At 39.9% G+C, this 14,484-nt stretch overlaps 1 protein-coding gene across 12 annotated transcripts in view; it reads left to right on the forward strand.

Moving 5' to 3' along the window:
• FHIT (fragile histidine triad diadenosine triphosphatase) overlaps positions 1-14,484 on the forward strand; it is a 1,114,957-nt gene that overhangs the window by 104,587 nt on the left and 995,886 nt on the right. The gene's annotated exons all lie outside the window — the stretch shown is intronic.

The raw sequence follows: 14,484 nt of genomic DNA on the forward strand, positions 1-14,484 counted from the left end.
TGCAGTCTGGGATGGAGGATGGGTGCAGAAGGGAGCTTAGGGTAAGGTATTGGGGTGCAGGAGGGAGACTGGAGTCTGTAAGGGAGTTTGGGCGAAGGAGTGGCAGGGAAATGTAGGTGCACACCAGGAGCCAGCTTAAAAGCTGGTTCCCAGTGTGTACTGGCTCCTAGGGAGCTGGCTGCTGCCCCGCATGTAACCATGTAACTGCTGAAATTTTGAGCAGTTACACACTTAATCAGTTACATGTACTTTTAACTCCCCTGGTTAAGATTACACATAAAAAGCTACATGTTCAGAGCAATACAACAAGAGGTATGTCCAATAGCAATGCCTCATATTATTTGAAAGTATATGTTGATTTGTTTTACAGGATATGTGTGTGTAAACCTTAATCAACATGGCTTTGTCAACTACAGGATCAGCATATAATATTAATAGACCAGTATCTGAAATTCCACCTGCCCCCTGTTTCTGCTGTGGAGGAGCGTATGTGTTGCATTTATGATGGGCTTGTGGGAACCTAAAGCTATGATATGGTAGGTTTGTAATTTACTGATGATATAACAGCTCACATATCTGTATATTGATCTTTAATCTCTAATGGATGAAATGCCACTTCATGTCCTTTCCCTCTTCAGTTCACAAATAGAAGTCAAAATATTTGGAGTGGAAGAGTTGATAGTCACTAATGCTTCATATAGATTGATCCTTCCTCCCTAAATCAATGGTACTGTTTCCACTGAATTTTATTTAAGCAAGATCAGACCCATATGTAACTGGCTGATCATCTCTGGGTCAGAAAACATTGTATGCAGTTGTGAAAATTAAAAAATGTAAGTGTACTTAATTTAAATACATGTATAAGGCACAGATTTTTTTACATGTAATTGTCTCAGTCTGCTCCTGTATTATAATTAAAATTCCAAAATGGCACATCGGGCTTGTGTGTGCAAGTCCTATTAATTTTTTTCAATTAAATAATCCCTGCTTCTCTCTTGGAATTAATGTTTAAGTATAAATTGGGGGTACTCTGTACTTAGGGAAGTAAAATCCCATTTAATTGGTCAACCGTTTAACCAATTACCCTTCAACCTTTAGTCCTAAGATACTTTTAATGCAGAGCTGCAACGGGGATAGCTACCAGTATCCATCTCAAGCTGGGACTGAACCAGCCTACCTACCCGCTGGCTTCTAAGGTACTTGCAATGCAGCGCTGCTTATCGGGTAACTGTGTAACCAACAAAGTATTTGTCAGCAACACAGTTAGCAGATTACCTGAAATTTAACATCCTTGGCAGAGGGAAAGGAGATAAATACATTGTGCTGCTAAGGACAAAAACAAAAACTTCTGGACCAAGAAAAAATAGATAAGTTGCATATAACATAGTGTCTTACCTGCCACTTGGTGAACCAGGCTTGAAACGAAGAGAAGAGAGATATATACAACATATATCTTGGCAGTATCACAAATGGATTGCCAAGCAAATTTAAACCAACCATCAAAAGCTGGCAGCCCACGTAATTCAAAGCAAAAGGGGAAAAAGTAATGAAACAGCTCAATGTCCTCTTGTCTTAAAGGTGTCATAAACTCTCAGTCATTCAGACCCTCCCCAGAGTCACTCTACCAATTCTCTTCCTTTATCATCAACAGCCAACATGCTGCTTCTCTTACCAAGAAGATATATCTTTAAAACACTTACAAGTATCATTGGCTGGTTAAGTAAAAGAAGTTTCAGGTCTATTTTTTCCAAGATTTCCTTTTTACAGCAAACTCCTCCTGTATTCTTTCTTGAATGATCTGGAAAAGGTAAAATATATCTGTAAAACTTGTTTGTTTTTCTCCCTCTTAACATTCTTTCCTTAACACTGTATATGGTCAACTATCAGCCTTTCCTTTATATTTTTCAGTTATTCTACATAAGGATTTACATAAATGGAGTCTATCGCAAGATCTGACTCATACAGTCTGGCTAAAATTATACCCATTAAAGTATTTTGAATTAATCTTCAGATCCAATATGGGCTCCCACACTATGTTATTGGGCTATTTTCTTTTATAATTCTTACTGGAGAAACATGTTAGATTATATTGTCTATGTTTCATGTAAGTGTGTTTTTCTATTTTTCGGTCCATTTTTAAAATACATTTTGCAAAAAAATAACATAAACAGAGGGCCTAGAGAAGAAATATTTGAAGTTAATAACAAATCAAGCCTACATCGAACAATGAAGGGCCATTTGAAAATATATTTTTATTAATACTGTATATCTTTTGAGAAAAATTTAGTTACAGTGAAAATAAAATGATTGGAAATGAATCACTCAAAGTTTGAATAAGGTTTTTCCGAAATATTTTCTGAACCAATTAGATTAAACTGTATTTTGATAAGCATGATTAAATTCTTTTCTTCTTAAACTTCAGACTACTCTTTTTATGCTTTCTTCACTGATCATGTAGAGAGCTCTTTAACTACATTTACAGCAGTTACTGTTAAGTGCTACACTTTTAATAAGGACATTATAGATTGTAGTGAGAATTTATCTAAGTCAATTGTATGAAATTGAAAACATTAAAACTGTAAAAAGATCAAAAACAAATTTAAATAACATGTTTCATGTATATTACATCAATTTTGTCTCATTTTTTGTATGCTGCAGCAGTTTAATAAAATGTTTATAGTTTTTTATTCACAACTCCGTCTAGTTGTTTGAATATAAAATAGAGCTGTGCATCATTTTGTAGATTGTTAACGCTGCATCTCGTAAAGGCACTGTGAAGACCTAAGTGTAGTAAAGCAAAATGTTAAACCTTTCAAAATACAGCTTAATTTTACATCTTTGCCATAGGGTGTTGTGAAGACTAGTATATTAACAGGGTTCAAAAAAGAGCTAGATTTATGGAAGTTAGGTCCATCACTGGCTATTAGCCAGGATAGGCAGAAATGGTGTCCCTAGCTTCTGTTTGGCTGGAAATGGATGATAGGAGAGGGATCATGTGAGGATTTCCTGTTGTGTCCCCTAACTCTGGGGCATCTGGTATTGGCCACTGTTGGCAGACAGGATACTGGGCTAGCTGGACCTTTGGTCTGACTCAGTACTGCCGTTCTTATGTTGTTATCTGACAAAATAACTTGTGGTGATCCTAAACCGTCCTTAGTGGTCATAAACTACCTTTCTGATATTATTTAAGCAGATACTAGAGGAAGCATTGGCCATTCCCCTTCTACTGGGAAAGGAAATCAAGTTACCATCCCTTCCCTGTCTTAGGTGCTGTGGCTCATTCCCTGTTTTGTGTGACAGCCCTATTTGTATTCAGTGTATATGGAGCAATGGGACACAATCTGTTACTTATGTCTAATATTCTGCCTGAACTCCCCAGCGTCCTCCTAGTATTTCTTTTTTAAGAGCTCCAAGTTTATACAAATGTCTAGCAGCCTACTTTATTTCTTCAGCACCCACTTATGCAGACCTACTTCAAAATGTATCCCTCATTTGTGGAGGACACTTAATTCTGAGGGAGAATATCAACCTCTGAGTTATTGGGGATCACATAAAACTGAAGTGCTTCTTGATATTACTTTTTTTCCCTTCACTCCTGCATCTGAGCTATTATCAGTCAAGTTAAAATGGAGAAATGTTCCTGGATTATAAAGGAGAAGGGCCATAGATGCAGAGAGCTTCTAAAAGGTTTAAAGCAGAGAGTGGGGCACTCATATATTAAGGTGATGAGTGCCTCTGGTGTGCATATTAATAAATAATTGCTTAGTATGAATTTTGGCTAAGTATCTTATATTAAAACAATAATAATTAAACCTTCAAGCAGCCATTGGAAGGTTTATAAATAGCTGTGGAAGAAGAAAGTGAATTAAATGTACTGAAGTAGTCTGCCTTGGAGAACTTAATTCAAACTCATTGGGAAAATGTCACCTATATGGTTCCAAATTTTGTTAGTTGCTCAAGGACAAACAGGGAATTTGGGGCTCATACATATGCACAATATTGATCATTGGTGCAGGTAATACTTGCTATGTCTAGAAGGCAATATTCCTCCAAGTGATTATTTGGATGTAAAAAAAGAATATAGTCTCCTTGTTTTGGGGCTTCAAAGAAAGTGTCAGTCAAGTACTGGTCTGAGGAGAATGCTTGTTTAGATTAGATTTCAGGGAAATTTGATATGTATGAGTGAGGATTTTAAGAAGATCAGAAAAATGATTGGCTTTTAGCTTTTTGTGTCAACAGCATAGGATTCATTCTGGGCAGCAGGGAGAGGTATGGCTTTATTGTGACTGCCACTAAGGAAGTTTAGTTAGAGTAGATCTTCTTCCTCTGATCTCTCAGTAAAATATGAATGTATAGCTCATGGCTTAAAGGGATTTTACAGGATAATTTATGTAAAGCTATTTAATGTGAGGGCTGAACAAGGTTTCCATTCTTTAACAATACCAGAAACTCCAGATCTTCCCCCTTTCCAGACAGAAAAATCTTTGGTGACATTCAGTAAAGATAAGTGCTAAATGCTACACTTAGAAAAGAAAAATGAAATGCACAGCTACAAAATGGGGACTAACTGGCTAGGCAATACTACTTTTCAAAGGGATCTGGTGCTTATGATGGATCACAAATTGAACATGAGTCAGCAATATGATGCATTCCTGAAAACGGCTTCTGTCATTCTACGCTGTATGAATAGGAGTGTTGTATGTAAGATGCAGGAAATAACTTTTCTACAGTAGTTTACTTGGATCTAATGATCCTCAGCTAGAATACTTTGCTGTGCTAGGTGACACGTTTTAAGAGACATGTGGACAAACTGGAGGACAACCCCAGAGGAGAACAACCAAAATGGTGAAAGAATTAGCAAACCTGACCTATGAGGAAAAGCAAAAACAAAAACACACAGCATGATTAGCCTTGAGAGCGGAAGCCCAAAGAGGAGCCTGGTAATCATCTTCAGATACATTAAGGCCTTTATAAAAAGCATAGCGATCAATTCTTTTCTGTGTCCACCGAAGGTGGGACAAGAAGTAACAGGCTTAAACTGAAGCAAGGAGGATATAGATAGTAGGAAAAACCTCCTAACAATAAGGGTAAGTACTGGAATATGTTACCAAGGGAGGTTGTGGAATCCCTGTCACTGGAGATTTTAAGAACAGGTTAGACAACACCTGTCAGGGATGGTCTAAGTCAGGAGTCGGCAACGTACAGCATGCGTGCCATAAGGGGCATGCAAGATGATTTTCAGTGACGTGCACAATGAATAGGCTCCTCCTTGCAGCCCCCTCAAGATTGGAGCCAGCGCCGGCTTCTTGTGGAAGTGAGGGAGAGAAGCCCTGAGGCTCAGCACCGGATCTGGCTTGCGGGGAAACGTGCATATGCTGCTCCTCCCCTCCCCACACACGAGCACAGGCACACAGGAGTTGCACGGCCTCCCCCTGCCTGGGAGCCCACGGCAGGAAACCAAGTGGGGTGCGCGGAGGAGAGAGCCACTGTCTGTTCCCGGCAAAGTGGTATAGCCCAGGGCAGGAGGGTACGCCAGGGCACACCACTTCGGAAAAGTTGCCGACCTCTGGTCTAAGTATTCTAGGTCCTGCTTTCATACTGGGGATTGGATTCAGTGACCTTTCCAGATCATTTCCAGCCCTACATATCTATGATTATATGAAATTCTGTCCCTGCTGAAATCAATGGCAGTTTTGCCTTGATGTCAATGCGGCCTCAATGTCAGTTACTCTTTGTGTCTGAAAGTGGATACAACGGTCCCATTCCTCTCTTTTGCAAATGGTAAAGAGTCAGTTCTGCGATGCAGGACATCTCTCCATTGAGAATTTAAGCTATGCCAATATGTTTATAATGTCTATGTGTATAGTGTCGTCTGATTCACAGCTGCAGACACTTTTAGACTTTGCATTAATTATCACTGGATGGCAATCTTCTGGGCAAGCTATCCCATTAAATTACAGATTCTTTCAATTTTAAGAAAAATGAATTCTTAAAGATTATATAGTCAGTGGACATTACTCAATTATAAAAGCATTACTGAATTGCAGTTATTCACCTCTCAGCTGGGGTATTTAAAGTACAATCATAGCTTCCATTAATGCTAATGGGAATTGCTTGTTCCATACCTATCATGGTACACTGACTAGTTACTGCTTTTTTTGTGTCAGATAAGGATGGCATTGGGCACCTCTGAAAATCAGGCTATTACATTGATTTTGGTCCCTACTGCAGAGAGAGAATTCTTTCTATAGGTTCTGACCCAAACCTTTTTTAAGTTGGTGGGAATTTTTCCATTGACTTTAATAGACTTTGAATCAGGCCCATATAGAGCAATATAGCAATAAAGTGAAATCTCTTATTATGTATGGCCCAGTTGTGAAAGTTGTTTCATGTTTTCTCTGGGTTGGGTCCAGAAAGCTGTATCACAGAAGAGCAATAACAGGTTAAAACCATGTCTTTGGTGGGTTTTTGATGGCTGATTTTTGACAGTCATAGCAAATCTAAAAAGGCCATCTATATGCCCAGTAGTAAGTTATCTGCATTTCAGTTTTCATTATATGGCTGTTATACTCTGTGCCCTACAGTAACTCCCATTTATTGATTTGGAATATGTGCCAGTTTCTAATTGTTCCTTTCAAATTGTTTTGTTGAGATTGCTGACTTCCTTCTAATAATTCTTATCCTGTAGGTTGTGCCCTCCTGTGCCCCGCTCTGCTAATTTCCTGAGTCGTCAGAGAAACTGCACGCTTGATCAGTCGTTGCCTAGCCTTGTCCAAACAGCAAACTTTTCTGTTTATAATTTTAAGCACTTTTCAAAATGTTTTTACTAGAAAATGCTGTTTTTTCTTCGTTGTACAGCTTTGTCTATTTAGGTATATAGCAGGTGTCACTTTTGTTATGTGCATTAGAACTTTTCAATATCAGAGCTAGACTGAAGCATTCAGTCTGTCACTTTACATCTGGATGTTCTCATGTGCTTTTTTTCTTCTTCCTAACAGCCCCTTTACTCTTCTGGCTGGATGGGTAATATACTTTTCCCCAGGAGGAGGTAGCAGTTGCCTTTTAAAAAAATTTTTGATGATGCTTTTCTCACTCTTTCTACTTTTCTCTGTTGTTCATTTTTCTCACAAGAGAAATCCTCCTTTGTCTTTATTGTAACTCAGAATGTTTTTTGCTTCTTCTCTAATTCTACTCTTATATTTATCAACAATAGCAGCCAACAGTAGCATCAACATAGAGCACACAGAAGCTTGCAAAAGCTTCCTGTCCATTACAGCAAAAAATGCTTACTTCACAAGACACCAGCAAGTCTATCATATGTTCTTCTTGGACCTGTAAATGTGCTTTGACTAAAAGATGAAACAGAGTTAAGTTCAGTGTTAGGGATTCCAAAGTAAACTTATTTAATAATTTAAGATTCTTTCTGCTTGTGATTCCAGTGGGTGAGTCTAATACACTAGAGTCTTGTGTCAGGAAATTGCTACTTCTAGTGCTAAAAGGAGATAAACACAATTATTTTTAGTTTTTCATTTTCCAGTGACCTTCTAAAGCAGACATTGTACACTTTCTTCTAAGAGATTATCTTTTGTTAAAAAAGAATGTTTTCTCCCCAGGTTTTGATGACACTGCATCTTGGATTAGACATAAAGCCTATTTTAGACTGTCCCACTGTTATAAGTCATGACATTTTTGATTGCCTTCAGCTGGGGAGGATGTTCCGCTTTAATAGGTATATTCTTTAGGCTAACATAATTGAAAGACTTTTAATGTATGGTTCTGAAACAAAAAACAGGACTATGTAGCATTTTAAAAACTAACAAGATGGTTTATTAGGTGATGAGCTTTCATGGGCTATTTCAACCAGAAAGTGCATTGTCTCAATTACTTGATTACCTGCATCCTTCTTCAAAGACCTTTTCACACCAGACTTGAAAGAGAATCCTCTGAACTGTCATTCATGCTTAAATTTGACACTTTATGCCTCAGTCTAAACAAAGGCATGAATTATCTTACCCATTACAAAGATAGCTTCCCCAATTATCACCTCTAATATCATTAGCTCACAGACATTTACCTCCCCTCCCCCCCCCTTCATCCCCATTCTGTTCTGAAATTTGATTTGTCCTTTTAATATGTGTTCATTTTTTTGATTGTATCGTTTGGTATATATGGTTGTGCCAATTTTCTTCCACTATTTGATCTGAGGAAGTGGTTCTGGCCCACGAAAGCTCATCACCTAATAAACCATCTTGTTAGTCTTTAAAGTGCTACATAGTCCTGTATTTTGTTTCAGCTACACCAGACTAACACGGCTACATTTCTATCACTAATGTATGGTTCTAGCATTCACTTAGGACTTATTCTACACATGTTTGTTTCTGGTTTTGTTTTAGATGCCTCAGTCATACCTTTTATTTGGCTTCATGATTTAGTGGTTACTAATCAATAACGTATTCTAACCTGTTCACTAGATGTTTTAACTACAACCTTGACTAGTCATAACAGTCACATAACTTTAAAATGAAGCATTTGGGCATATTGATGTTAAAAACTGCTTATTTTGTGCTTTTTTACTACATTTACTGGCAGAGGAAAAGTCCCAAACTAATTTTCCCTCCAAGTTTAACTCAGTAAGTGTTGTTTCCTGAACAAAAGGCTGGTTGTAGACATGTGAACTTTGCTATCATGCCGCTCAGCAAAAAAGGATTTATTGCATGGTATGGGTTGTCTACTAGGACTTGGATAATTAAAATGTTCATATCGTTTCCATTATAAACCCAAGTCTTTCAAAGGGGTTTTAACTTGGTAGCAATAAATTATCTTCTTAGATGAAGGCTAGACTGCATTTGAGAATCCATGTTTTGAACAAATGTGATAAAGATTCTGCGGGTTTAAAATTAGGAGTATGTATGTGCAGTAAAGCTGGAAATACTGAGTTTCCAGGGCACGGGAGGAAGGAATCTAAACTGCCATGCCTGCCTACAGAGTAGTCCTGAAGCCACAAACACTACTGCAGGCCCTGAAGCAGGAGGGATAGTCTTATGGTGAAAGCAGTTAATTTGGATTCAGGAGCCATTTACTCAGTCCCCGCCTCTGCCACAGGCTTCCAGTGTGACCTTGAGGAAGTTACTTAATATATCTGTGTAACACTCTCAAAAATGCCTAGGTTCCTTTGACAGTCAACGAGTCACTTAGGTGCTTGAAAATTTTACCCAGGCTATGTCTACACTGCCCCTGTTTTGCACAAAAAATATGCAAATGAGGTGAAGCGTGGAATATTGCTGTGTCATTTGCATAATTAATAGGCTCTGTTTTTGTGCAAGAGGCTTTTGCGCAAGAGCCGTTCTTCCTGAAAAAAATGCAGCTCTTGCATGTGGGGGGAGGAAGGAAGTATAAAGGGTTCCATGACCAGCGCCCAGCCACCATCTGATTCCTAATACTGCTCCCAGCTAAGGGAATGGAAGAGGTAATGGAGTAGGAGTAGTAGTAGCCATGCTTCCCCTCATAAGCCTAGCTGTGCCAGAAGACCAGATTCAGTGACTTGGAGTTTCAGCTGGAGCAGTGTTGCCTGCCGTCAATGCCCCATGCCTTAAGGCCCGTTTGACTACTAAGGGTATGTCTATACTGTACTGCAATTAGAAACAGCGGTTGGCTCATGCCACCTGCGTCAGGCTCTTGGGCTTGGATTGTTTTATTGTACTATAGACTTGTGGATTTGGCCTGGAGTCCAGTGACTAGCATGGGGTACAGATCACAGCTGGAGGATTCTCTGCATCTTGGGGTCTTCAAAGCATTTGAAGGCTTCAATATCTGAGATATAAGTGAGAGGATTATTCTGGGAGGGGTGGGTGAGATTCTGTGGCCTGCACTGTGCAGGGGGTCAGACTAGATGATCATAATGGTCCCTTCTGACCTTAAAGTCTATGAGTCTATGAGACTAGAAGCCTCCGAGGTGAGAGGGTCTCAGAGCTTGGGGGAAGGGGAGGGTAGCCAAATGTCAGCTTTGCAATTAAACAGTCCCTAGCCTGCGAGCTAGACTTGTGAGCTTGCAAGAGCTGGCATGGGCCAGCAGCAGGCTTTTAATTGCAATGCAGATGTACCCTTGGCCAGGTAGCAAATCACTGGAGTGTCTGGGTGGCCAGAATCTCAACCATGTGCTCCAACAACTAGACTGCAGTTGCCTGTTTTACAGATGTGACTCCTTAGATCGAGTTGAGATGCCAAGGTTCCTTTTGAAGAGACAGTGCATAAACTCCTGAAATCAGTAATGCATTGAAATGAGAAAAAAATACTGCATTTTTCTATTGATAACATCTAATCAAACACAGGAGCCCTATAACAGTAGTCCTGTAAAACTTTCACCTTAAATTCTGGGTTGTAGAAAGGGAATTCAAAAGTGATTCATGCTGTACTCTCAGCCAGAATGCTCTCTAATCTCCAATCATCTCTCTTCCATGCTAACCCTATATAAAGATGTCCTCTTGTCCCGGTTTCATTGTGCACTGAAATACTTGTGCGCGTCTTATCTTGATAACTGTGGTGTCATTTGAATTTATTTTTTGAAGATATGTAGCTACTAAAAATTAGATGAGAGATTTTGGGGTTTTAATTAAGGGTAAAGAGACTAAAGAATGGAAAGGCTTTTTATATTAGGAAGGCAATATAAAAATGAATTGGCTATGAGAATGGAGGAGCAGAGGAGAAAGAATGGGTGATGAATGGCTTTTGATATCTCAGTGCCAACAACTGACAATGGCCTCAGCAAAGGGAGATAACAAGGATTAGAGAATATACAGTAGCTTCTCTCATCTTCATCCTAACATGACTATCTGTTAGGATGAGGAATATAGTTAACTGCAAGTATCACAGTAGGACCATGAGTCTTCTGAAGTCTTTGATACCCCTGGATATTGATGAAAATTCTTTGGTCAGATGAACCTCAAGGAAAAACATAGAAAAAGCATTTTGAATTATGAAAATTGATCATGCATTGAACCCTATTCAATTACAATAGAAAAGTTTCTAAATTTTTGAGAGAATTACTATGAAGCATTCATGTGGCAACAAATTTAATTTATCAGAGGGGTAGCCGTGTTATTCTGAATCTGCAAAAGCGGCGAGGAGTCCTGTGCATGCATCTGACGAAGTGGGTCTTTGCCCACAAAAGCTCATGCTCCAACACTTCAGTTAGTCTATAAGGTGCCACAGGACTCCTCGCCGCTTTTAATTTAACTTAAGCATTTAAAATTTTACAGATGTCAGGAAAACTGAATGGTTAGAAAGGCGTGTATGTGTGTGGTGATTTTTTTTTTATGAGAATCAAAAAGGACAAAATTCCGTATGAGTAGGAAAATATATGGATTCCCCTTCCCAATTCTATTACATACGACAGTCAGTTAAGCAATTCACAATAGGTACACAGCTTTGCTGTTTGATTTATTGTCCATTTAATTTAATTCACTAAAGGTGACCCTTTTATATTGTACTACAGAGACAATGGGTAAATCTTGGCTGACTCTAATTATCCATGGCTATCTTGAACTTTTTAGTTCACAAATGTTATTTTTATAAAATCATACGTTATATTTTTATATGACCATACATGAGAATGCTGAGCATAGGTGATGTTAGTGAAATTTCCCAACCATAAACACACACTGTCAGATAGTGACCATAGTTGACCATGTTTTATGGCCATAATCTGGTTCAGGTACTGTTGGAGAGACAGCTTTGTCTAATGTGTTAGAACAGAGACTCAGGGCACTAGCCATAGTTCTGAGTAACAGATGGTGCAAAGCCACTGGTCCCCAACCTTTTAGTGCTGCTGGTGGTGGGGCCACTCACGCGCCGTGTGCCCGGGGGTGGAGCCACGCATGCGCCACGCGCCTGGGGCCAGCACCAGCATGTGCCGCGCGCCTGGGGCAGAGGCCGCCCATGCGCCTTGCTCCCGGGGCCAGCACCAGCCCAGATTGTTTGGTGGTCACACACAAGTGCCATGGCACCCGCGTGCACCACGTTGGGGACCACTGTGCAAAGCCATATTGTCCTAGGTATAACATATAAAGGGACAGTGGCTTAAGAGATGGTTTATCCCTCAGCTCTCTGTGCAGGGGAGCTTGCAGATGTGCAATCTTTCAGGTTAGTTTCAAGAGAGCTTTGGTTAGCTCTGCAGGCTAGAGTAGAGGATGGTGGGGCCACAGCCTTGTGATCTTGGGAGTCCTGGATGGAGCTTCCTCTGCTTCCCCAAGCAATGGGAGTTTGACTGTCCCTTTCCTTTTCATATGGTGCAATGAAGGCATCGGGGAAGACTCTGTGTCCCATCCCCATCTCTTGTGCTTCAAGGCATAGGCTAGTCTCTAAAGAGCAGAGTTGAGGAAACTTTCTCTCGATGCAGGTCATCCCATTTCTGTCTTTTTGAAGGTCTTCTTGTATCTTCCATCTGATATGAGCAACTGTGAGAGACAGGTTATTGGAATTGATGTTGCACAGAATTGGGATGTCAAATCCTGTATAAGATACAAATGTTTATTAGAGGTCAGTTTCCCCAGAAGACCACCCTCTTCAAATCATAAATCTAGGAAGTGTAATCACAAAATGCTGATTACACCCTCTTTCCAAATGGCATGGGCTTAGTGCAGTAATTTTGGCTTGTGTCCAGATCTAATTTAGGATTAGTGCTGAGTCTAATTAGAATTACTTGAATTTTCTAGTAGAAGTTTGACTCTGGTTGCAGGATACATGCAGGTCAAATCTTGTGTCTTTGCGTATTAATGCCAATCCTGTAAAGGTGTCTGATTTTCTCAGCAATAAATGTTAATGACTTCTGTTTGTATAACATTAGCAAACATCTGGTGTTATCAAAATTCGTAGACAAAGTCAGTTTGCTGGGGAGAAGTCTGTCTGTTTCTACTTAAAATGACCTCAAATAAACATTCTGATGTTTACAACCCTCTTATGTCCCAATACAGTTTTATAGGTGGGCGTGACCTCAGTGCCTTTCCATTGTTAAATTGTGATGTTTTAGAAAATAAATCTGTAAGGTATACATTAGCTGTTCAGATAATTGAAATATTTAGCTTGTACTAATAGACGTATTTGTTAGTAGTAGTATAAAAGCTGTTATATTTTTCTAATTTGTGAAGTACCTGCTGTGTTTCTATATTCTGCATTAGAATATGGCTTGCTAGAGAAACCCAAGAATGTATTTATCCATGCTTAGTACAGATTATATAATGTAGAGTTCTCTTTCATCTATTTATGTAATCTGTGTAGTAAACGACATCAAGGCCTGAAAGCAAACCAGAAGAAAAATCTAGTAAATACAGGAGGCCCCCGACATGCGACCGCCCGAGTTCCGACCCTCTGCACTTACAAACATTTTTGTAAGTGCGGAATGGGCCGGAAACCCCTGACTCATGTACTTAGCCCGCATTTACGACAGATGCACGGCACCTATTGTAAATGAGGGCTTGAGTTACTACGCCCCTGGCTTGCAACGTTTTCCCAGGAACAGATCGCGTCGCAAGTCGGAGGCCTCCTGTATACAGACAAGAGAGTACACTATATTGTCCCTCTATAGCATAAACAGCACCTGGTTATTCTTGGAGGGTAGAATTTAAATCTTGTTCTTCTTTAAGTGCTGTCCCTCTGTGTGCTCGACTCCATATCATGGTGCATCTCAGTGTCGCTGTTCAGAGATCTTTGGTAGCAGTGGCTGGTTGGGCTGCATGGGCACAGCTGCTGTCATATGGCGTCATTGGAGTCTGTTTAGTGCGTGCATAGCCCAACCCCCTTTGTTCCTTCTCAGCCGTTCTCGGCTGAAGACAGAGCTTGGAACAGTGTTGTAACTTCTCCTCGTGATAGAAATATTAGATACAGGTAGCCCAGTTTTACCCTTCCCCTCAGATAGGTTATTTTGTAGTTTGAAAAAAGAATTCCCTGTTCATTCAAGTTCTCTGCTCTCTGCAACAAAAAAATCCTGTTACATCCTTTTGGTTCACTGTGACCTGTTTATTTAATTAAACAAGCCAGGCTCTCCTGGCTTCAAAGGATGCAGCTCCTGAAAAGAGGCCATGCCAGACGCTAGCAGACATTCCCTCTGTGTGAGGTGCCTCAGAGAGATGCACATTTCAGCAAGGTGTGACCGTTGAAACAACATAAACGTGAGAGCATGACAAAGTTAAGACCTGTGCCTGAAAATGATCCACATGGGGAAATCTTTCCAACCTGGATTGGAAAAGTATAACTAAACTTAATCCCAAATGCTCTCCATCCCAGTCAGAGCTGACCTTCAGGAGAAGAGGAAGTGAGCCTTGGCCTCTCTACAGAGGGAACTGTGTAGTAAAAAATGGTCTCCTCTGAGGTATTTACTAGCAGCTCTGACGGCCTGGAGTGTCAGTACCCTATGACTCTCCCAGCATCTCTGGCACGGGTGCTCTGACGAAGGTGAAATATAAGACATCTAAACCTCCAACGTCCAATATC

This window comes from Pelodiscus sinensis, chromosome 11, assembly GCF_052426305.1.
Source record: "Pelodiscus sinensis isolate ZL-2025 chromosome 11, ASM5242630v1, whole genome shotgun sequence".
In the NCBI taxonomy this organism is placed as follows: Eukaryota; Metazoa; Chordata; order Testudines; family Trionychidae; genus Pelodiscus; species Pelodiscus sinensis.